At 40.8% G+C, this 25,043-nt stretch overlaps 2 non-coding genes across 2 annotated transcripts; one reads left to right on the top strand and one right to left on the bottom strand.

Annotated features, from left to right (window-relative positions):
- The first annotated feature begins 7,994 nt into the window (after window positions 1-7,994).
- LOC147825080 (U6 spliceosomal RNA) lies at window positions 7,995-8,102 on the top strand. The gene has a single exon (XR_015441427.1). It is a non-coding gene; the product is annotated as a U6 spliceosomal RNA (small nuclear RNA).
- Window positions 8,103-9,428: 1,326 nt separating this feature from the next.
- LOC147825079 (small nucleolar RNA SNORA70) lies at window positions 9,429-9,563 on the bottom strand. The gene has a single exon (XR_015441412.1). It is a non-coding gene; the product is annotated as a small nucleolar RNA SNORA70 (small nucleolar RNA).
- Window positions 9,564-25,043: the final 15,480 nt, after the last annotated feature.

Genomic DNA, 25,043 nt, shown 5'->3' with positions numbered 1-25,043 from the left:
ATTTGTGGGTGCCAGGTATTTCATCCCAGCAACAAAAAGGTAACTAAGATATACCTGATGGGATAAGTGATGGAGAGCCAACCAGAAGAGCCCTGGAAACTAGTGCTTGGAGAATTACATTAGAGCCTTATCTTGGAGATTCTAAGTTAATTGTAATTTGTCATAAACTCATTCTTTACCCATCTCCCTTGAACTTCACAAAGGGGATGGATGTGTCTGTTAGACCTTCTTATCCCTTCTTGTTCAAAATATTAAAGGTATGGAAGGCATGCAATGAAAAGTTGCCCTTGCCCTCTGCCTCTTAGGGATTCAGATCTCTTCCCTGAGGCCGGTTCGCCAGTTTCTATGTATAGCTTTCCAGAGCCTTGGGCTTTGGTTTTTATAACTGAGGCAAAATTTATACAACATATAACTCACCGTATGTAAAGTGCAAAATTCAGTAAAGTGTACAATTCAGTGACATTTGGTATATTCACAGAATTACACACCCACCCCCTCCCTCTGGCTTCAAAACTTTTTCATCACTCTAGTACACACACACACACACACACACACACACACACAGAACCTATTAAATAATAATTTCTTATTCCTCCTCCTTTTCCTGGTAACCACTAATCTGTTTTCTGTCTCAATAGATTTTACTATTATGGATATATTGCATAAAAAGAACTGTATATTATTTGACTTTTTGTGCCTTTCATGATGTTTTTGAGGTTCATCCAAGTTGCAGCATTCATCAATGCTGAATTCCTTTTTATTAATATATTTTAGTTGATATAAAGTAATTGTACATATGTATGGAGTACAGTGATTCATTTCAATATATGTATACAATGTGTACCAATCAGGTCAGTGTAACTGATACATTAAATACATGTCATTTCTTTCTGTTGGGAACATTGAAAATCCTTTCCACTAGCTATAGAATTGCAATATTCAATTAATTGTTGCCTCCATGGCTATCCTATTGTGCTGTAGAACATTAGAAGTTACTCCTCTTATCCAATTGTACCACTGAACCTGTCAGCCATTCTTTCTCCAACCCTGCCTCCTCCACACCCTCTCCAGGTTCTGATAATCACTATTTGATTCTCCGCTTCTTTGAGATAAACCATAGCTTCCATATGTAAGTGAGAACATGCAGTAATTGTCTGTCTGTGCCTGACTTATTTCACCTAACACTTCAGCTCTTTATATGCCTTCATCTCTTTATTCTATTGTATGTAAATACCACGATTTGTTTACTCCTCCATCCATGATGAACATCTAGGTTTTTTCTCCTGTTGGCTATTATATATAATATGTCAATAAACATCTATGTACCAGTTTCTGTGTGAATATATGTTTCCACTACCCTTGGGTATGTGTATGTCTACATGACATCCCTGGGTTGTGTAATAATTCCATGTTTAAATTTTGAAGAATCCAGGTTTGGGTGTGGTTTTGCTTTGCTTTTGTTTTTGTTTTGCTGTGCTGGAAATCTAAACAGGGCCTCACACACACTAAATAAACATTCTACCACTGAGCTACACCCCCAGCTCCCAGAGTCTTTTTGATAATTTCCTTTATGTTTACACATTTCTTAGCACACTGTGCTGCTATGCTGCACCAGTCAGTTGATGATGGACTTGAGAGGTCTTTTCACTCATGGGCTGGTAAATGCTCAACAACCAGCTCCCATGAGATAGGGAGGGCCCTGATTTTGTAGCACTTACAGATTTCCATGGGCTAACTCCTGCTATGGCCAATTTTAAGCTACATAAGGCCACTGACTGCAATGGTATGAAGAAATGCTGACGATCTGTCCTCAGGAACTGGTCCAAGCCAACTCTAGCACCCTCGTGGATACTCTACAGCAGAGCGGGAGGAGTTGCTTCATTCATTTTTATGCCTGTGTATCATGCCTTTTAAGTTGTACTGTAATTCTTTAACCTGTCCCTGGTGGCAGACACTTAGGCTGGGTCCAGCCTTTTTCTTCTGCAAACTAGGTTTTAATGGATAACCCCGTGTGTGTCGTCTTGCCCATGTACAAGAATAACAGTAAACAAGGTCCCATGGCTTCGTAAGGATCACCATGGGAAGAAATTCTTAAAAGGCAATTTATTACTTCTTCGGACAGTTGTGGTTGTTAGAAAGAATTTTATGCAAAGCAATGATCTGTTTCTCCCCTTCCTTGTGAGCAAAATGGATGCAAATTAACTAGCCACTTGCAGTACCAAAGAAATGTTGCAAAGTGTTGAAAGGAAGTTAGAAGCATGTTTTTCTTCCTGTACATTGGAATGTGTAAATGCAAGGTAACATAGTTCACATGAGGTGACTTAAAGAGCTTTGTAGTATATCGATGGGGGAAAATATCATTCTTGGCACTCTGTGACCCAAGAGGCTTATACAGGAGAGATTCCCAGCAGAGGGATCTAATAGGTTGGTTAGGAAATAGGGTAAAGAGTGTTAGCACAGTTCTTATGCAGGTTCTTTTCACCAGGGGACTGTGAGACAATGTTTCTCAGCTGTGATTGTACATTAGAACCATCTGGGAAGCTTTTTAAATCTTGATGCTGAGGCCACGGTGAAGACTCACTAAACTAGGCTATCTGGAATTGGGGCCATGGTATCTGTATTTTTTTAATGCCCCATGGTGATTTCACTGTTGAACAAGATTGAAAAGAGCATATAAAGAGCAAAACAAAGTGGGGAACTAGGGAGCACATTGGTCAGGCTTCTCTGGAGGAACAAAGCCAATGGGCTATGATTGGATAAATGATAGATAGATAGGTAGATGATCTATTTATGGTAGGGAATTGTGTTTTGGAGCAACTGGATCTTAGCCTGTACCCCACTCTGTACCTTCTGGACTGCCATTCAAATCAAAAGGCCGTCAAATCCCGTGAAGTGTCTTATACCTGCGATCTCAGCACTCTGGCAGGCTGAAGCAGCAAGAATGCAAGTTTGAGCCCAGCCTGGGTGACTTGGTGACTTAGAGAGAACTTGTCTCAAAATAAATAAATAAAAAAGGGCTGGGGATATAGCTCAGTACAAAGGCCCTGGATTCAAGCATCAGTATCAAAAAAACAACCAAAAAAAGGCTCTCGGCTGCTATTCCCTGTGCCTTAGGGGAAGTCTGGGAAGTCAGTCTTTCTTTTTTGTCTTTTTTCCTCTCTTCTGTTCTTTTTCCTTTTTTTCAATTTTTATTTTTTATTAGTACATAATGATTACACTCTTTGTGGGAGTTAGTGCACGTACATAACACATCTTAATTCCTTTTTTCATTCCCTTTCCCTTTCCTCCCTCCTTCTTCCACCCATCTTGATTCCCTTCCCATTTGCAAAATATCTCTCTATTTCCTATTATCTATCTTTTATCTTGTTTTTTAACTATATTTTGGTTTCTCATATCAAACTACATAATATTTAAGCTTATGTGTCTGATTTATTTCACTTAATATTATGGTCTCAAGGTGGATCCATTTTCCTACAATAACTCAGGTTTATTCTTCTTTATGGCAGAATAATACTCCATTGTGTATAAACACCACATTCTCTTTATCCATTCATCTGCTGATGGACATATAGGCTGCTCTCAAGATTTAACTATTATAAATTGTACAGCTATAAACCTGGGCATGCAAGTATCACTGTGATATGATGTCTTTAACTCTTTCAGAAAGATTCCTAGAAGGGGACTAGCTAGGCTGAATGGAATTTCTAGTTTTATTTTATTTTATTTTATTTTATTTTTTGAAGAATCTCCATCCTGGTTTCCATAATGGTTGTACTAGTTTACGTTCCCATCAACAATGTAAACAGCTTCCTTTTTCCTCTACATCCTCACCATAATTTGTTATTGTTTGATTTCTTAATGATAGCCATTCTTTCTGGAATAAGATAGCGTTTCAGAGGTGTTTTAATCGGCATTTTTCTAGTGATCAGAGATTTTGAATTTATTTATCTTATGAGAAGTGCAAATCTTCTATTCATTTCAGTGGTCCATTTTTGATTGGGTCTTTTCTTTGTGAGAGGGTCTAATTATTTCCGTTCTTTATATATTCTAGATATGCATCCTCTGTAGAATAGCTGGCAAAATTATTTTCCCCATTATTTGAGTTCTCTTTACTCTGTTGGTTGTTTCCTTTGCTGTGTAGAAGCTTATTAATTTGATATGATCCCATGTGTTGATTCTTAATGTCTTTTCTTGTTCCATTGGAATTCTGTTCAGAAAGTCCTTGCCTACACCTATGTCCTCAAGAGTTTTACCTATTTTATCTTCCAGAAGATTTAGATCTTTGATTCATTTTGATCTTAGTTCAACACATGGTGAGAGATATAGGGGTCTAGATTTGAGCATTTGCATGGGAATAGCCAGTTCTCCCAGCACCATTTATTAAAGAGGTGATCTTTCCTTCAGTGTGTGTTTTGGTCCTTTTGTCAGAGATCAGGTAGCTGAATGTGCCTGAGGTTGTTTTTGCATTCTCTATTCTGTTCCATTGACCCACAAGTCTCTTTTTGTGTCATTACTATGCTGTTCTTACCACTGTAGCTTTGTAATATAACTTGAAATCTGGGATTGTGATGCCCCTTGTTTCGTTCTTTTTATAGGGAGGTCAGTCTTTTGTTCCATACATTCTGCTGATCAGATTAACCATGGTGTAATAGAAGGCAACCTGCTGTACTCAAAGCTCACTGATCTAAATGTTATTCTCATTCCCAAATATCACACAGCAACTTCTAGGATAGTGTTTGGCCATATATCTGGGTGCCATGGGCCACCCAAGTTGGCACATAAAATTAAGCATCACAATTTGGCAACTGTTTGAGGGTACTCAAAAACTTCATCTTTAGGGGAGTAAGACTGGAGTTCAGAGGTTATTGAAAATTATATTTCTCTTGTTTGATTATGAATAGATTCTTTCTCAAATTTCTTGTTTTTTTCCTCTGAGGGACCATTTGCCTGTCTTTTGTAAGCCCTATACCCAGAGCCCACAGATTTTATTAAAATTAAGGATTATGAGAAGATAAAGTGTTTTTTATTTCCATCACCTCTGAATTGAATGTTTTTATTAGAAGATTATCAACTTTTTTGTCAGCAGCAGTGAATGTTATCAGTTATGCAAAGAAATTCACTAGAGTGGATATGAGAAGGTTGATATAAGTCACAAATATATTCTTTTAAGAAAATCTAATTCCTTCTGTTCTCTTGAAGGAAGCCCAGTATCAAAACTTACAACTCCAAAGGATTGGTGAGAAGAGTTTTATTGATCTCAACAGGAAGGCAAGTGTATTGGGAAAATCAAGGACAACCTAATTATCCCTTCTCTTCATTATTAAAGAGCTCTTTTAAAATGACTTTCCATGTCACTAGGAATAGGATTTACTTTCTCCCATAAATGAATGGAAGTTTAATTTAGAACCCAGTTTTTCTAAGCAGCTGACCATGGCACTGGATGAACTTTGTTAGGCGCTTCATCTCAAGACACAGATGCAGAGTCAGAGGCACATTTCAGAGCGCACTTGAACTCTCCGGCTCAGTAGGAAGACTTAGGCCACGAGAATTCAGCTGAGCCTGTCACCGGGGTCATAACTACGTGACGCTCTGATTCCCAGGGCTCTTAGGTTCTGCCCAGAGCCACTTGTAACCTGTGGAACCAGCTGACTTGGAAAGCAGGGGCTGCTGTGAGTCAGCAGGAAATTGAGTCAGCCTCATTGATTTGCAGTAGGAGGGTGTGGGGTGAATTTGTGGGCACCCTGAGTGGGTGTTTATGGTCATGGAAATAGTTCCATTTTCCAGCTACGAATCAACTAGAATTCATGCAGGCCCAGAAACAGAAGAGGTACAGTTAAAAATAAGCAAATCTTTTTATTTTTAGGGAAGGCAGATCACAGCCCTAAAACAGGAATTGAGACATGGAGACCTGCTTTGTTTGGGACATTGGAGGGGAAGGGGCGGCTGTATGCATTAGCTCCCACCTGGCTTCTCTGATTATGTAGGAGGGTGACTAGGAAGAGCTGTCGAGCATGGGAGGTGGCCTGAATTGAAACAGGGTTCCCCTACTGTCCAAGTCCCAGCTAATGTGCAGGGACCACCAGGATCTTTCAGGAATGACTTGGCGGGTGAGGACCCCCATACCGTGTGCAGGTACAGTGTGCGGAGGCAGCAGAGGTGTGCATCAGCACCCGGCTGCTCTGGTTGACAATGGAATATTTTCATACTACTTGGTAAATAGGCACAGACCCGAGCCTGCTGTTTGCCTTCCCACCACCAGCTAGCCGGCCCTATCTGGAACCTCACAAGTTCCCCAGTATCCAGGAACTAAAAATTTAATTATTGGCAATTCAGAAAGATTAGAATTCAGAAAGAGGGAGAATTCTATAGGACTCAACAAAAAAGAATGCATGGCTTGTTGGGAAAATGATAGACAACCAATTACTCCTCCTCTCCTTTATCAAAGGGCTTTGGAGATTTTCCAGGTCACCAACAGTAGGATTTACTTTCTTCCATAAATGATTGTCAGCTTTAGCACCAGGGCCAGCTACATCCCTTGGGACTGGTTTTACAATCCCATAGTGGCTATATAAAGTGACCATCACCAGTGGGTGTAGACACATGTGTGTCCGGTCAATGAAGGTGTTGAGTTAGTCACCCAAGGGACTATATCCATGGCTCTACCTACATAGTTAGCAGAAAATACTCCTCCAAATCCATCCAGCATTTCTAGCTATTTCTGTCTGGTAGGTACCTTCTTTCAAACACTCAGGCATAAACACTTGGATTCTGCCACCCAGTCCTCTTCTTCACACTGCCCTACAGTGTCTCTGTGACATATGAGCCTTTGCTGATGGCTTCACTGCCACTATCAATCTGACCTCCAGGAGGCCAGTGCTGCCCTCTTTGTGTCCACTTCATCTCCAATGAGGGGAAGTGCATCTGTTTATGTCTTCCAAGCCACCAGAGACGAGGATGTCACTTGTAATGAGACCAATCCTAGGCATGGGAATGATGACAGGAAAGTGTACAGCAAGTAGCTCATAGTCTCATGGACCTAGACCTGTGTTCCCATCCTTTACAGGCTTGCACCCTGATGGCCACTTCGAAGGGAGTCTGAGATTCCTTCAACCCCAGGAGTCCCTACACTCTGGAGCCTAAGCTGAGCTGATTCTGCCAAGCTCCACAACAGGAAGAAGTGCTTTCCTACCCAGAACTAGGGCTCAAGACCAACACTATCATCAAGGTGAAGTAACAACCTAACTTAACCAGTCTTACTTCCAGGGTTCAAATCTTCAGACCTGGAGTCAATGGCATACAGACTAAATGATCCTCCGACTTCACTTGCCATGAGAATGCTACATCATTATCGCCATTTTATAAAAGAGAAATTGACACCCAGAAAGGTTCAATGGCTCGAAGAAGTTCAGATAACCTATAAAGCCTCCAAGATCTTGTACCTGGATGATTACACAAGAGCTCAAGACTCTAGCCATGACACAAAGCACTTTTCTGAGAGGCTCTGGGAGGTTCTTAAAATCTACCATCAAGGACACATTGAAAATGTGGAAAAGACACATGGAGCTTGTGAATTAAACATGAGGTTAAGCTTGAAGAACCTCAGTGGTTTTGTATGAAACAGGACTCCTAGAGGAGACAGCACATTAGTGCAATTCTTTTGAAATTTCCCAATTAACTTCTTCACTGTCTTATCTCCAATGCAGCGACAGAAAGCCTCAGCACCAACTAGCACTTACCAGTTCTTCAGCTGCCCTCTTCCCATGGCCATTATTCCCATGCAGCAGCTTAAGATCGGCAAACATAAGTATGATAACCACACACAGCTCTGTGTTTCCACAACACCTTGACCTTCCACCTTCTCTTCTTTCTTATGGGGCTTCTTTCCATTATGATAAATGGAATCTCCATTTGGGATGAGTAGCATTTTCTCTTCTGGGTCATTAGAGTTATCATTTCTGGGTCTTTCTGCCTTTTTCCTTTTAAACCTAACCATTGTGCTCCCTTTGGAAGCACATAGACTCAAATTGGAGTGATGTAGAGAACATAAATATGGGTCCTTCCTCAAGGATGACACACAGATTCATGAATCATTCCATGTTTTTATGTATCTCTGCAAAAAAATTTGATTAATTCAAAGAAATCTAACCATGAGTTGGGTGAATAAATCAGTCCTCTGATTCAGTTGCCAGCACCATGGTTAGATAATCTCTGGTTCTCACATAGGTGAGAAGCCATCCCTAGGTTGGAAACCCTCTGAGGATAGGAGCCCCGGCCTAAGCATCTTTGTCTTTTCCTCTACTCTTGGCGTCACTGTAGATATGCAGGAATTCCCTTTCCACTGCAAGTCCACCCCATGGCAACTCTGTGTCATTCCCATTTATCTCTGTCCCGACGATGGTAAGAAGCAAGCCCTTCTCATCCTAAAAACAACTCTTCGTTTTCTCAAATTTCAGTTAAGTTTTGTTTTAATATTTCCCTCATTGGGCAAAATTACAAATGTTTGCTTTTCACACTCTTTCCCTGGTCCTCATGGTGGGCAAGTTCATATGCTGGCACAGGCACTGAGGTGCACACCATTAAGGCCACATAGTCCCAGATTTGAAGGGTTAGGATGTAGCCATCTCTGGGGACTCTCATTCTGCTCACCATGGACAGGGAGAGCATTACATGGCATAGAGCATCTTGTACCAGAAAGTAAAGAAATGCTCCACAAATGAGGCAAGCATGGCAACAGAGCACCAGGGCCCAGCCTGTAGTGCCTTGTATTGTCTGCTCAGGATGCCGTAGCAAAGTACCATGGACTGGGTGACTTGAACAACACAAATTTATTTCATCATTGTGCTGGAAGATGAAAATCCAAGATCAAGGTGTGAGGAAGTCTGATTATTCCTGAGGCCTCTCTCCTCAACTTGCAGATAGCTGCCTTCTCTCTGTGTCCTCACATGGCCTTTTTTCACATAAACAGACAGTGGGAGACACAAAGAGAGAGATTCCTGGTGTCTCATTTTTCTCAGGAAATAGGATTTATTGGTGGGCTTGATTAAGGAAGGGGCAGAAGAGCAAGCCCTCATGCGTTCAGGGCCTACCACTTGCCCAGGGGACCATGATTAGGGATGTGTTTGACCCAACAGTCATCTGTTATGAGTCACTTCTCATCCACCATGTCTTCAAACCCATCCATATTAAAGTTGGCAAAGGTCCACTTTCTTAAGACGTGGATCTTCTAGCACCCATGGAACTTGAACTTTGCCTTGTATGGGGCCTCCATCACATGCTCCTTGTTTTGCAGCTTAATGTGGATGGTTATGATGACTTGGCCAATGTGAACACAGGCCATGATGTCTTGAGGTTTCCAAAGCCACTGAATTCCTGTGTAGAGCCTAGATTGGGAGTGATGTGAGATCAAAGACATGGACATCCACTGGAAAGGCAGTCTTCAAGGTCCCCTAGGGCAGCCCATGCAAGTAACAGGCTGCATACACTGCCAAGGAGCCTGCTGTTTGCAGCCACTGTGCAGGAGGCCTCTGTGAGGAAGGGAGCCTGATTGGATTGATTGGCTGTAGTCTCCATCTTCTTATAAGGACACCAGTGCTATTGGACACCAGTGCTATTGGAAACACCAATGTTTCAGTCTTATGATTTCATTTAATCTTAATGACCTCCATAAAGGCTTTATCTGCAAATACAGTCATTGGGGTGAGGATTTCAACCTACGATTCAGGGAGTGTGGCAAGGGGGGACACAGTTTAGTCTGTAACAGGCCTCCCCTATGTACTGTGGCCCAAGTCTTGCTGTGGGAGCAAAAGCAGATCAATAAAACTCTCTGGATATCTGAGTGTGGAGGCAAATGGGCATGGTGTGGTGTATGTAACATAGCACGTGGATGGCTTTGACCCTGCATTGCTTGGGAGACTGAATGTATGCACATTCTGTTCTGACAGATTTGTACTACTGTTCAGTGCTACCATTTGGCAAGTTTCTCCTCTTGCTTGTTTCATGGAGCAAAGAGAACTAGATGCAGAAAAGAGTGTAGACCTGTTTTGGAGGTCTTGATCCTGTAAGTCAGTAGGTAACCCTTTGGGCTTTCTTCCTGACACTGAATGGGACAGTCCCGGAAGTGTCATGCCAAAGCCCCGAGACTAGATTTTAATCTGTCTCCACCACATCCAGGGCCTCCATGGCCAGTCAGTTATCCTGTCATTGTCCTGTCTTACCCCAAACCCAGTTTAAAACGAGTCTCACAGATACCTTCAAGATAAACTAGGAGAAAAATGGAGCAGAGGTGGTAATGCAAAAACAGAATAATTTCTTTTCTGTTATAAAACAAATGGAGAAAATCATTGTTAATAACAAGATAGTTACAAAATTTTGCACTTCTACCCCATGTTTTCTACATGTTTATTCCTATGAATCACTTCAATCACAGTATACCTGCAATTCTTTTTTTTTATATATATTGGGGATCAAACTCGGGTCCTTGCGCTTGCGCAGCAGGTGGCGAAACCACCGAGCTAAATGCCCAGCCCATACCTGCAAGTCTATATTGTGATTCTGCACTTAACCCTAAGTACTTAATATATTATGCAGCAGTTTAAAAACATACCTATAAATTCTTTGTCACTCCTTTCATCAAAAGGTGGTGTCTGTGTCCCATCCCCATGAATCTAGGATGAGTTAGTGACCACTTTGTAATCAAAGGCATGCAACAGAAGTGATGTCATAAAAGACCATGTGGCTTCTGCCTGGTTCTTCTGGACTGTTAGCTCCAGGGGAACCAGCATCCCATAAGAAGGCCAAGCATCCTGAGACTCAGTGTGGACAGTGCCCAGGTGGGCAGTGAGGGACAGCCCTGTCCAGCTCACCACTAGCAGCCAGCATCAACACTGGGTGGTAGGAATGAGCCATCTTGCACATCCAGTCCTGTCAGGTCATCATATATTTGCAGCCCCAGCTGACATCTTGCTGAAACTGCATGAGTAACCTCAAATGAGAACTGCTCAACTGAGCCCTTTCCAAATTTCTGGTGCTCAAAATTACCATCAAAATAAAATGGTTGCTTGCAGCCACTACATTTTGAAGAAATTTTTCATGCAGCAATAGTAACCAAGATGAATTTTGCTACCTGCAAATGGGGGATTACTATAATAAAAACCTAAAAGATACAGCACTGCCTGCAAGGTTGGGCAGCAGACAAAGGATGGCTGGAAGAGTCTTCGGTCTGATAGCTGAAACGTGATGGGGCTTGAGAAAGATGCCTTTGGGGGTTTAGAGGAAAGCGAGGGATATGGTACAAGAAGGGAAAGAAAAGAAGATCTTTGTGATGAAATGGTGGAAAGTTCACCAAAACCATCACTCGCAGTGATGTGGAAAGTAGTATACCATATGATATAGCTAAGAAAATTTCCAAGCAGAGTGTTTAAATTGCCACCTGGCTTCTTCTAGCTGCCTATAATAAAAAGAGAGCAGAGAGATATAAACAGATAAGCTAAAAAATGCCAAGTATTCCTGTTTTCAATTGGAATTGGAAGACATGTAAAGAGACAGAGAGGTTATGTTCAACCACTAGAGGGTCCTAAAACTAAGATAGAAACCTAAGGAAAAGATCAAATCCAGGGACCTTTCAGGAAATTGCAACCACAGGGTAAAAATGAAGCCAGAGGGGTGGCCTTAAACCCTTCTTTTAAGATTTCAGAAAGATTTTAAATGATATCTGTCAGTTAGATGAAAAGCATCTAAGGATTTTAAGATCATGCTTTGCAGATGTCTTAGTTACTTTCCCATCGCTGAGACACAATACCCAACATCCACAGCTTAAAGGAGGGGAGGTTTGTTTGGTTCCTGGTTTCAGTCCATAGTCTGCAGGCTCCAACCCAGGGACACCGAATGGCAGAGGGGATGGTGGAGGAAAGGTCCTCAACCCACGGCGGCCAGGTAGCAGAGAGGAAGGAGGACCAGCAACAAGTATACACCCTTCTATGTGCCTATTGATAACCTCCAACCAGTTCTCACCTCCCAACAGCAAGTTGGCCATAGTGCATCAGTGATCCCTTCACCTTCCAAACACCTGAGGCTCTAGGGGCAATTTAGAGCTAAAGGTCATTCTTCTCAAATAATAGACATTCTAGGCTTTGAAGAGGAATGCCCCTCGGCAGTCTTAGAGAGAGGTGAAAATAGGAAAGGTTTCCTTCAAAGACCCTATATGATTTTTGTCTAATGAAGGGAACCCTAATAAGATTCATACAAACTGACACAAATTTCAAATGAATTGTATTCGCAGGAGCAACATCATCTTAGGCTAAAAGAGACAAAAGAAATGCAAAATGCAATGAAGGTTTTGGATCCACAACTTTCTGTGGGAAGGAAGCAGAGTGAGAAATCTACCTGGCTGTACTTGTAGATTATTTATTACAAAGGAAGGATGACTCTGAAGGAACAAGTAGAGCCCAGATGGGGGACCCAAGAACCACAGGGAACAATTCCTAAAGGAGAGTATTGAGCCTTAATCAAGAACTAGTGACATGTGTCCAGCTGGATTTCTAATTCCAACGGACCAACAACTGCTCCATGCCTCTCATCGTTTGCTCTTTTTAAATTATTCATCTCTTGAGCTTTTGGGTCCTGGGGTCCTTTGAGGAGATTTCCCTTCACACCTGGACTTGACTAAGATGATGAAATGATGAGATCCTTAACCTCCATCCCGAGCCTATGGGAGGTCTTGATAAAATTGAAAGGATTTTGCATGTGGGAGGAATGCAGATAAGACTGTACCAGTTTTTAAGCAGGTCTTTAATTCCTCTGGCAATCTTCCCATTGATGGATGGAGTCTGTCCTCCCCTTGAATTTGGGCCAGCCCTAGCAATTCACTTGGAATCAGAAGAATGCAGCAGAATGAGACCACATGACTTTGAACACCAGATCAGAAAAAGCTATGAAATTCTCACCTGGTGCTCTTGGAACATCAGCTCTGGAGAAACCAGATCCGTGTAAGAAGTTGATCACCCTGAGACTGCCATGCTAGAGGGGCTGACTGTGGTTGCTCTTGTCCACATCCCAGCTAAGCTTCCAGGTGACAGCCACACCAACTGCCTGTCACGTGAGCAAGCCGCCTTGGACAGCAAGCCCAGTTACACTATGAGATGACTATAGTGCCTGCTGAGATCTGAATGCAATCCATGACAGATGCCAGGCAAGAATCTTGAGTGTTTGTGAGTTCCCAACCCATAACACTGTGAGCAAAAGAAAGTGATTGCTTTAAGCAGCTATGTTTTATGCACCAATAGTGATTGGAACATGTTGCTACATAGTCCTCATAAGTATCCTTCAAATTGCTATAGCTGCTTTCTGAGGTTTTTGGTTTTTCTCCAATGTGCGTAATAAAAACAATCACCATCCTCATTTTCCTTCTTTTGGAATATTTCCTTAGAATAAATTTCCAAAAGAAGAATAACTAAGTGAAAGAGCATGAACAGTTTTGTAACTTCTAATCCACACTGCCAGATGACTTTCCTAAAAGACTGTACCAATTTGCCACTAACAACTTAAGGGTATTGCAATTTTATTACAACTTCACCAGCTTTGAGTGTTATAATTTCAAACCATATTTAAAAAATCACAAATTCAAAAGCTCTTCTTGTGTATCTATTGTAAAATTCTATTACCCTAGGCCTAGGAGGGAATCCATACTAGTTGTGGCTAGAGCCCTCTCCTGCTCAGTCTAACTCTGCTCTTTAAAAAAAAAAAATGTAATCAGCGCTTTTCTTTTTTCTTCCAACAAAATTCTTTTATTGTATTCCCAGCCTCATTCTGGAAAGTTGGCCAAGAAGAGTATCAACAACCTGGACTATATCTAACTTTCTATATTGTTTCCATGTCTCCCATAGCCCTAAATTCTATTGGCTTTCTGGTCTACCTCCAGCCCTGAAGCCAAGTTACCATTGATTGAAAATGTACCATGAGGCATGTATATATTATTTCATTCATTCTCTCAACCACATTGCAAGGTAGAGTTTATTCCTCATTTCCAGATGAGGGTACTAAGCATCAGGGATGTTAAATAACTTGCCACAGTCTTGTAATTTATGAGATTTGAACCTATGTTTTGATTAATGAACTTTATTGTCTTGCCTGGATTACCAGTCTACTGGCATTGCCTTCCCCCTTCAGCCAGACTTTCTGGGAGAAAGCTAAAAGACAGTGGAAAATTCCCACTGAGTTCCTTCAAATATTGTCTACTTCCTCCAAACACTGTCCTGACTCATTTTTGGAATCAACTCATTTAAAAGCCAATTGAATTCCAGGTTATGAATACCTTTGTACCTCCCTATGACAACAGTATTAAAATGTGCTTTGATGTATATTTTGTTAGAAATTAGTTGCAGGAAGTTAAAATGAGTATGTCTATATTTATATCAAAAAATATTTATCTAAGAAAACTTTATACTTCTTAAATGAGATGGGAAGAAAAAAGTATTTTAGGTTATTCTGCTTTTTTCTAGTTCTTTATATTTCTTCTCCTTCCTCACAATAAGCTGTGATAAGAAAAATTGAGGCCAAAAGAAGACTCCTTGGAGACATTGGAGAGAAAGCTGTAAACATGACTTTGCTTCTCTGGAATGTGAACCCTAGAAAGCAAGGATTTTTCTTTCCCTGCTGTGACCCCAGCACTTTAATAGCACCTGGTGCACAGTAGGCTCTCATCTTTGTGGCTTCCAGCCCAACAGACCTCTGGTTTCTACAGCTGAGATAATTGGTCACAGAAATTCAGGCTCAGCATCTGCCATTAAACCAGTCCTAGCCCTTTGATACATAGAGTCTGGTTCCTGGTCCCACACCTGGAAATCTGTCTGGGGAACACAGATCTCAGGCCTCAGTCTGGTTCAGATGCATGGAACCAGCATCTGCATTTTAACAAGTTCACCAAGTGATCTGTGCCCACTTTAAAGTTTTCAAAGAACACTCTAAGCCAGTCTCAAAGTGTGGTGCATGAGCCAGCATCATCAGTGTGACTTGGGAACCTACTAGAACATCTACTGAGTCACACTGTGAGGTCAGGTCCAGCAGTACATACTTGTAGCCTCCAGATGTCTGGTGTGTGCTAATGCTGAAAAACCACTTTGTCAAACTCACCCTTACAAACTTAGCTCCTAATTCCATTCTGCCCTCAGCTCTCGGCTATAGTCACTGGCTTTTCTTACTTTCTATGCTAAACCTTTGCTTGAATCCCTTCAATTCTAGGGACTTCACTTTACTCTGAAGTTTTATACTCTGAATTTGCATTGCTCTGAAAATCCTTCCTTACTCTTGCCTTATATAGTATATAGTATGACATATTTCATTCCATTCTAGACACCATAACTAATCTCATTCTTTTGATCCAACCTTGGAGAGTTCAGATATAAAATTCTAAACATATGAGTAGATCATGTCAAGATTATCCAGGGCCATGAGTTCAGCTATTCCTTACACAAAAATGCCTAGCAGCAGGGACAGAGAAAGCTGAAATCCAGCCTACACCTCGCTTGCCAAGCAATTCACCATCAATTACATTTTTTTCTTTAGTTCTTTTATTGGCACATTTTAGGTACACAATACATTTACATTTATCATTGGGTGCTTGTACCTGTACATGATGTATCTTGGTTATTGTTTTCCCCATTACCTGTGCGCCCTTCACCCTCTCTGCCCTTCCCTATTTACATAGATTTCATTTCCATTTTTTTTTTCTTTTCTCATAGTTTTTCCTTTCCCTCTTTTCCTTTCCCCTTCCCCTCCCTTCACTCCTTCGTCTTTGGACCTTTGTTCCTATTTCAAATTATCAATTATTCATTTTAATCATTTTAACCCTTGTTTACACTATCAGTTTCTCATACTAGAGAAACTATTCGGTATTTACACATGGGTGTCCTATTTATTTCAGTTAAGAGTATCGCCTCAATGTGCATCCATTTAGCTATAAATGACTCTAGTTTTTTGTTCTTTATGGCTGAGTAGTACTCCATTTTATGAAAAAACCACATTTTCTTTATCCAGTTTCTAGTTGATGGGCACTTGGGCTGCTTCCAAGCTTTAGCTATTACAAACTGTGCCACTATGAACATGGGTGCGCATATATCACTGTGGTATGATTCTTTTAATTCTTTTGGGAAGATACCCAGCAGGGGAATAGCTGGGTCAAACATTTCTCAGACAAAGAAGTAAAAGCAGCAAACAAATATATGAAAAAAAGTTCAACATCACTCGTCATTCAAGAGATGCAGATGAAAACAACACTGAGATTCCACCTCACCCCAGAAAGAATGGCTGCTATCAAGAAATCAACCAATAACAAATGCTGGCGGGGCTGTGGAGAGAAAGGAACCCTTCTCCATTGCTGGTGGGAGTGCAGACTGGTGCAACCACTGTGGAAATCAGTATGGAGATACCTCAAAGACCTAGGGCTAGAGGTCCCATTTGACTCAATTACATTTTTTAACTGATTCGTAGCCCTGAGACTTGCAGGCCATCATCTAAATGGCTATGTACAGGACATGTTAATATCCAAGTGGATGCAGTGCACAGCTCTAATTTCTATGCTACCCCTGTCCACCTTGATTATAGCTGGTGGATTATTTGCCTCTGCTCCTTTGAACTGTTTCCTCTTCTTCTAATTTCCACTCTTTCTTCCAGGTTCATTGATAGTCTCTGAGTTATCAGCTATTATTTGATCTCTTCTTTAAGGTTTTATTAGTATATCTTCCATTTCTTAATAGCTCCTATACACAGTTCTGCCAACTCTTTAAAAATTCTTAAATACCTGTAAGCAAATAAATACTCAAAGTATACAAATACCTTTTATAAATAACATTTGTATTGTATTAATTTCAAAGAGGGAGAAACATATTTGCCAGTTACAAGCTGCAAAAGAAGTACTGTTTAATTTTTGAATACTAAGCAAACAAATACATATATTCATCCAATTTTTTTTCACAGTACTGGTGATTGGACCCATTTGTAATCTGCTACTGAGCTACATCTCCAGCCCTTTTATTTTTAATTTGAATCCAGGGCCTCACGAAGTTGCTCAGGCAGGACTCAAACTTGTGACCATTCTACCTCAGCTTCTCGCAGTGCTGGGATTCTTAGAGCCACCACTTGCCTGTCATTTGTTAGTGCCAAATTGAGTGCTTTTAGTTGCATGATTATATATTCTTTGATATTATAAGGTGCAAGTCTACTTCTGGGTGACTTTTTGATAACATATTTAAGTGTTTCATGTAGAGGGATGTGAAATTAAAATGTGTCTACAGGTAGCTTCTACCCATTTGTCCTTGATCTGTCACTGGGGGAAATACAACTATTATTCTTCTTCCACATGCCAGTCCTGAAGAATTTTGGAGATAGCTATATTACCTCCTAATGGCTCCTGTTTCCACTTTCCTATTTTCTCCTCTATGAGCTAAATGTTCCCTCCATTGTTTATCACTCGGTGGCTTCTGTCAATTTGCCACCTTGCTTGTTCTCCTCTGAGTACATTTTGTAGGTTTATAATGTGTAAAATGTGTGATGTCTAAAATAAAGACATAGCTTTGAATGCTCTGAGAAGGATGATCCAGGGACACTATCTTTACCTCCTGCTATGGTTCAGATACAGTTTAGATCAAGCATGTATATATTGGAGTCTTGGTCCGCAGTGTGAGAACATCAAAAGGTGCTGGGATCATTAAGTAAAACCCAGAGAGAGATCACGGGGGGCCCTGTCCTCAGCAGGAATAAAGGTAGTTCTTGTGGGACCCTTGCATTCTTATGAGAGCAAGATTTTATAAAAGAGTGAGCCTGACCCCAGAATCTCTCACTTCCTGACCTGCCATGTAATTTCTCTGTCTCACGTAAGTCCCTACCAATGTGATGGCATGCCCTTGAGTCTCCAGAAATGTAAGCACAATAAACCTCCTTTTCTTATAATGTACACAGTCTCAGGTGTTTTGTTATAGTAACAGAAAATGGACTGCTATACTGTCTTTGTTTAAAATATTATGTCTCTACTGGTGCTGCTTAGTAGCACAGTTTGCTCATTTATCTGTCACATCCTGCTGTTGATCTCATCAAACTAAATCCAAAGATTGTTGACATACATGATGTTGATAAGCAAGTCATTGCTGTTCAACTTTCCATTGAATGGTTCTTTCTACCATAGCCTTCTAGAGCTCTCTTGCTAATTTCCTGACCTTCCAGAAAAGACTGCCAGCAGCCAAATCTTACCATGCCTGTGTTCCTAGACCCTTCCCCAATCCTGTCCCATGATATCCCACAACAGCCTTTGTAACTACTGCTGGCTGCTTATTTACTGCCAGACTTGAAAATCTGATTTTTAACAAGAGCAACAAAAAAGAAGTGCTATCTATGAGGAAATCTGGTGACAATGATTTGTTATTATTACTGCTATTCCCAGCCCAGATGGTTCTCCAGATGAAATGGATAAAAATTGGATCCTCTTTGTGACTGGTGACAGGTGCAGACTTGGCCCCACCAGTGGGATTTCATCAGGTACATAGCTCACTGCCAGCACAGGAGCTTCCCACAGGTGTGCATGTGCGTGTGTGTGTGTGTGTGTGTGTGTGTGTGTGTGTTGTAGCAGTCCTGAAAACTGTCAAGTGAATAATTGGCCTCTTATCTGGAGTCTTTCAAAGATTCCCCTCTGCATATCCTTTGAAAAGCTGAACCTGGCAGGTTCTTTGTTTGCAAGCAACAGAAACAGACTCTTGCTAACTTAAGTAGGGAAGGCTTTTACTGGATGTACATGAAGGTTCTTTCAGAACTGATGAAGGCCAGAAAGCCAGACTTTGTACATGATGAGAACAAGGGAACCCTGAGAAATATAAGTAACATTTATAATCTTGTCAGGGCATTACTATAAATGAATGAGATACAACCTTTCATTTTCTGTTTATGTACCATTCCCAACAAAATGGCTCAGTTTGTCTTAAGTATATTTACTAGGTAAAAAAAAAAAAAAAAAGGTAGAATCACTGGTTGGCAGTCCCAGCAAAGCAGTACAAAATAGAGCAATAATGACAACATCATTCTGAAGAGGCAGGACTTCCCTGGAATATAGTGAGAGAAGCTCAGCAGATTCTTTTCCAAAATAACAACTATAAAAGTGGACAGCATTATCAAAAACAACCACCAACTTTGGGACACTGAAAACTGACCAAAGCCATGCAAGGAACAAAGTGCCTATTCTAATAAACCTATTGACATTGGCTGAGGACAGTGGGACTGGATTCCATGATGTTTCGGCCTGGGCCTGCCCCCATCATCTGCTCAGCTCCATCACTGTGGTAGGTCTACAGATCAGGGCACGCTGAGGAAAGCAATAGCTATTTGTATCTGAGGGAAGTGATTTGATTAGGAATAAGGCATGGAAGGATTCTCATGCCTTGAGGCATCATGATAAATAGTAGTTGATTCACAGTAGTGACGGCATTAGCAAACAAATGCCAAAGATCAGTGTTACAGTTTTGATGAGCTTGTGGTATTGGTTGGGACAAGCAAAGACTGGAAGCACAGCCAGAAATCCTACAGTGAGCTGTAAGGGACTAAGGTCCCCATATCCGGCCTTGTTAAGCTCCAACAAATCCCTAGAGGTTTGGAAAGCTGAGATCTGAGCAAGGTTGAGTACAATACTCAGAACAGCAAAATTTATACATAAAAACAAGGACAGAAAAGGAAACTTGACAGAACTATAGTAGAGACACTCTACTGAGTAAATCAGGCAAGTTCCGCCTACAAACCAACAAACAAATATAACAAACAGTAAGTTATCTAGAATGTCTAGTTTCCAGTAATAAATTACTGGACATCCAGAGAAACAGGAAAAGGCTAAGGGAAAAAATCAATAGAAACAGTCTCTCGGAGGTGCTCCACAAGGTTGGATGTAGCAGGGAAGAAGTCAAAGCAGCTAGTAAAATTACATTCAAAAACTAAAGGAAATAATATTGTAAAAACTAAGGGAAAATGGTATGACAATGGCTCACCAAGTAGTACCAGCACAAAGATAAAAATTGTATTTTCAAAGGGACATAACGGAAAATCTAGAGTTGAAAGTAAAGCAAATCAAATGGAAACTTTGTTAAAGGTGTTCCACATCAGATTTAAGATAGCATAATAAACAATTCATGGACCTGAAAAAAATTAATAAAAATTATCCAGTCCAAAGAATAGGGAAAAGTGAAGAAAATTGAACAGAACCTCAAAGAACCATGAGACTCCATGGAACATGTCACCATGCATGTAATGAGAATCCTAGGAGAGAAGAGAGCAAAGGGGCATGAAACTGGAGAACAAATAATTGCTCCTTAAGTCCCCTCATGTGATGAGAAACATAAATCTATACATTTAGATAGTTCTATGAACGCCAAACCAAGTTAATCCAAATGAATCTACACCTAGATAAATCATATTCAAACTGTTGAAAGCTAAAGACAAACTTAACAAATGATGAGCCAGGAGAAAAATGACTAGTGATGTAGCCAGGGCCAATAAGACCATCAGCAGCTGGCTGTCAGGAATGATGGAGATCAGAAAGCACCAAGAAGACCAATAGAAGATTTGGAACTGGAGGGAATCTAACCAAAAGGAATTAAATTAGATGCCATCAAATTAGAAAGAAAAAGTGGGAAATTGACAAGTACCTGGAAATCAAAGAAGTCACTTCAAAATAACCAATGAGTCAAATAGAAAGGTCACAAGAGAAGTTGAAAAATATTCTTAAATGAAAATGACAACACACCATATCCAAAATTTATGGAGCATAGCTAAAGCAGCACTAACAGGAAAACTTATAGTTTTAATTGCCTATACTAGAAAATAAGATCTCAGATTAATAACTCAAGTTTCCATCATAAGATATTAGAAAAAAGACAAATTAAACCCAAAGTAAGTAAAGAAAAATGATAAAAAAAAAAACACAGTGCAAATAAATTAAATACAAAAAAATATTGAAAAGTCAATAAAACTGAATATTAGTTCTTTGAAAAAAATCAAGAAGACTGACAAAGCTTAGGGTAAATTGAGCATGAAAAAAAAAGAGATGACACAAATGACAAAAATCAGACTGAGCCAGGCATGGTGGCACACGCCTGTGATCCCAGCACTCGGGAGGCTGAGACAGAAGGATCACCATGAGTTTAAAGCCAGCCTGTGCTATATAGTGAGTTCAAGGACAGCCCTGAACTACAAAGAGAGATCCTGCCTCAAATCCCCCATCAAAAAAAAAAAAAAAAAAAAAAGACTACAAGAGGGTATAACACTACCTAGCCTACAGAAATTAAAAGAATTATAAAAGCTCAATATAAACAAGGTTATGGCAAGAGGTTATAGACAAAGTGGTGCCTCAGTTCACAGACTTAATTCTTTCCATGATGCTTGTCACAAATTGAAATGAATAAGAAGTGAATCCAATTCAATGGTTAGATTCAATGTTGACTTTAAGGGGAAATTTGATTTGGTTCTCATCCAATTCAGTTTGCTACCAGAATTAAATTTGTGGACCGAGGCACCACTAATTAAATGTAGTAGATGCATTCCTAGGACACAAGTTATCAAAATGGACTTGAGAAAAAAATTATATATCTATATATGTGAGAATTTTCACATCTCACTGTTGGCCTTCTCTCCACTTTCACTCTTCCTTAGGAACTCCCCCTTGCCCTCCTCCCACCCCTTTGAGTAGTAGCCTCAGAATTCGAAACCTCGGATGGACCCGTGCTCTAAGGGACTCCCTCACATGCCACCCTGTCTGAACACTGCCTGGTACGGCTCATGAGTTTCTGCCTCTCATCCTTATGTGTTTTTCCTTGAGAAAAGCTTCCAAATCCTTTGAAACTCCTACAATATTACAACCTGGATAAACCTTAAAGAAGAAGCCAGACACAGACCATCTATTGCATAATTTCATTGGTGTGAAACACTCAGAGAAGGTAAATACGTGGAGTTAGAGAGAAGATTAATATTTGCCTGAGGTTGGGGGTGTGAGTGGAGATTGATGTCAAATAGGCAGGAAGGATCTTTGGGGTGATGAAAATAGATGCTAGCTTGTGGTGATGGCTGCACAACTTTATCAATGAACTAAAAATCATTGAATTGTACATTTAAAACAGGTATGTAAATTACTTCACATCAAGTGGTTTAAATATATCTGAATGTTGACTCCAAAAAAACCCAGGAATTAATACTGAATCTCGAACATGACAAATCATCAAAGCAACTCGTGCCTCAAACTGTCACTGACTTTCGCTGTCATTATTGAGATTTAAGTGCACAAAGCCATGCAGGGCTATAGAGAACAACGGTGCTGTGATCATTTTTGTTTCCCACCAATGTAAGTTTCCATTCTCTGGCTTCTAGCACTGATGTGATTATATTTTGAGGGTCCCCATGTGTTATAGAAAGATAACTAGTTTTAGCCAATCAGCTGTGACCAAAAGTGACTTGGGAAGAGGTTGCAGAGCATTCTGCTGTACTCTTGTGATGACTGCTAACATTCCATATGACTGAAACTTTGACAGCCCCCAACCAACCGGGGATGGATAAGTAGTGTGGATAAAAGTAAACCTCTCCTGTGTCATGCCTCTAAGATTTGGGTATGGCCACCATAGCATAATTTAACCTACCCTGACTGATTGAAGCAACCAAATTGAAACTCAGTACCTGGGGGTCCAAATTTGAGTGCTATCAGTTGTCATTAATAATTGTCGCACCATTCATAACCAACCACAATTGCCATGTGGTCTGGAAAGTACCTGACATATTGCTAATTCTCAAAGCATCACTTCCAAATAGAAATTACATTCTTCATGTTAGATATAAGAAAACGGAACAAGTTTCAGTGACCTAGGGACATAAGCCTACCTAGTGCTAATATAAAAATGACTTGTTAATTAAGAAGTATTTGCAGTTGCATGCCTGTCGGTCTTGTATTCTGGGCACTAAGGTTACAATGAGGAGCAAGACAATTGTGCTCTATCCTCTTCAAGATTAGATGCTTCAGAGTCATGAGAGTGCCTCAGCCTGACCGCTAGAGATGGATTCAGTTGCCTTGGAAGGGACCCTGGCGTCAGTGTTCTTTAACAGCTCCCAGATGAGTCTCTTGAGCATCTAGGTGTGAACCACTGGTTTGGAGTCCAGCAGGCCCAGGTCTTTTGACTCCAAACCCCTAATATCCATCTCATCGTGCAGCCCATCACCTCTGCACAGGCTAGGCCAGCTGTGGCTGAGCCCAGGTCATAGCTCAGATGACCGTCCCTTCCTCTCACAGACTTCACCATGATTATTTCTGTTCCCAATTGTTATGTTTACATCTAGACGTTGACCAAGAGCCTCATGTGCTCATAGGCGGTTATTTTGGAAGGGGACTGAGTCATGGGGGTGGTATATCAGGCTTGCTGTTAGGAGGTGGGCTCTGGTCAGAAGAGGCAGGTCCGTGGGGGGTGTGGCCTGGAAGGGTGCATCTCCCTCCTCAGTTCCTTCCTTCTGTCTCTGTTTCCTGGCCGCCATGATGTGAGCAGCTTTCCACTGCCCATCCCTTGCACTATGTCCATGTGCCTTGGAGCCAGCTAACCAGGGACTACAACCATGGGCTTGAAGTTGTGAGTGATGGTGTTTGTCCCAGTCAGGAGAAAGTAACTAAGATTACAACCATTGTTGTCTTTTTGTCTGCCAGGGGATCTCTTACGGCAGAATATTGGAGCTGAATGGACTTTGGTTAGAAAGATCAGATGCTGTCTAATGTCTTTGAGCGTTTAAATCTTGTTTTTGTAAAACAAATTCTTAAGAGAGAACAATAATGATAAATTTATTCACAGAGAGCTGAATGGAATTAGGGGTGGGGTCTGGAGGTTGTGTTTGCCCTCCTTTGACCCCTTCCATGGGCAATTCTGTCTGGAATTTCTAGGGTTCTGAAGGACATAGTTTGAAAACTATTAATCTTCCTCATCCTACAGGCAGAATAACTGAGGCCCTAAGAGGAGAAGGGGCTTTCTCAATGTCCCACATTTTTTCCGACTTTGAACTGCCATTTTCAGTATATCTGTGGGCACCTTCCTGGTGACAAATAACATAGCCTGTCACACACGATATCATTTTCCTAGAGCTTCCCTAACATAAGGCCACCAATTGGGTTGCTTAAAATCACTAAAGTTTATTGTCTCACAGTTCTGAAGGTAAGAAGTTCAAAATCAAGGTATTCATAGGGTTGCTTCTTTCTGGGAAGATTCTGGGGAAGAATTTGATCCGTGCCTTTGTCTTAACTTCTAGTATTGCATAATTCTTGGAATTCATTGGCCTGCAGCTGCACAACTTCAGTCTCTTCCTCCATTATCACTTGGCCTTCTCTGTATCTGATCAAATTTTCCTCCTGTGAAGACCCCAGTCATGTGGCACTAAGTGCCCATTCCATGCCAGTAGGGCTTCATCTGAACTAATTCTACCTGGAATGAAGTCATTCCCAAATAAAGCCATTTTCTAGGGCATCAGGGGTTAGGACTTCACATATCTTTTGGGGGACACAACATTACCTATAACATACAGTGAGGCAGAAAGAGAGTATGATGATTAAGCTTACTTGTCCATTTAATTGGCTTGGGAGTTGCCTGGGGATTAATCAAATACATTTCTAGGTGTGTCTGAATGAGTGAAGGAGGTATGGCTTTAGATTATATAATCTGGCAGTGTTCCCTTGCTCTGCTCCCTGGCCATCATAAACTAAGCAGCTTTGTTCTACCATGCTCTTCTGCCATAATGTTCCTTCCTTGGAGTCAGCTGTGCATAAACTGAATCCTCTGAAACCACAAGCTCAGTTAAACATCACCTTTAAATTATAGGTGTGGGGTATTTTGTCCAACCACAGGGAGACTGACCAATAATTGGTACCAGAGAAGTAAGGAGGTCGCTGTGATTTTAACCATGTGGTTTAGAAGCCTTCAGAATTGGTTTGTGGGAGTATTATAGACAGCTAAGTTAGTTAGAAATGTTATAGGCAGTTAGACAGGGGTAGGCCCTCAAGCAAG

The sequence above is a fragment of the Heterocephalus glaber genome, unplaced genomic scaffold, assembly GCF_053883595.1.
Source record: "Heterocephalus glaber isolate CG9 unplaced genomic scaffold, H.glaber_assembly_v1.0 deba00001509, whole genome shotgun sequence".
NCBI classification, from domain to species: domain Eukaryota; kingdom Metazoa; phylum Chordata; class Mammalia; order Rodentia; family Bathyergidae; genus Heterocephalus; species Heterocephalus glaber.
Note: the sequence above shows the minus strand (reverse complement) of the source record. Positions and strands in the feature narration are given on the sequence as shown.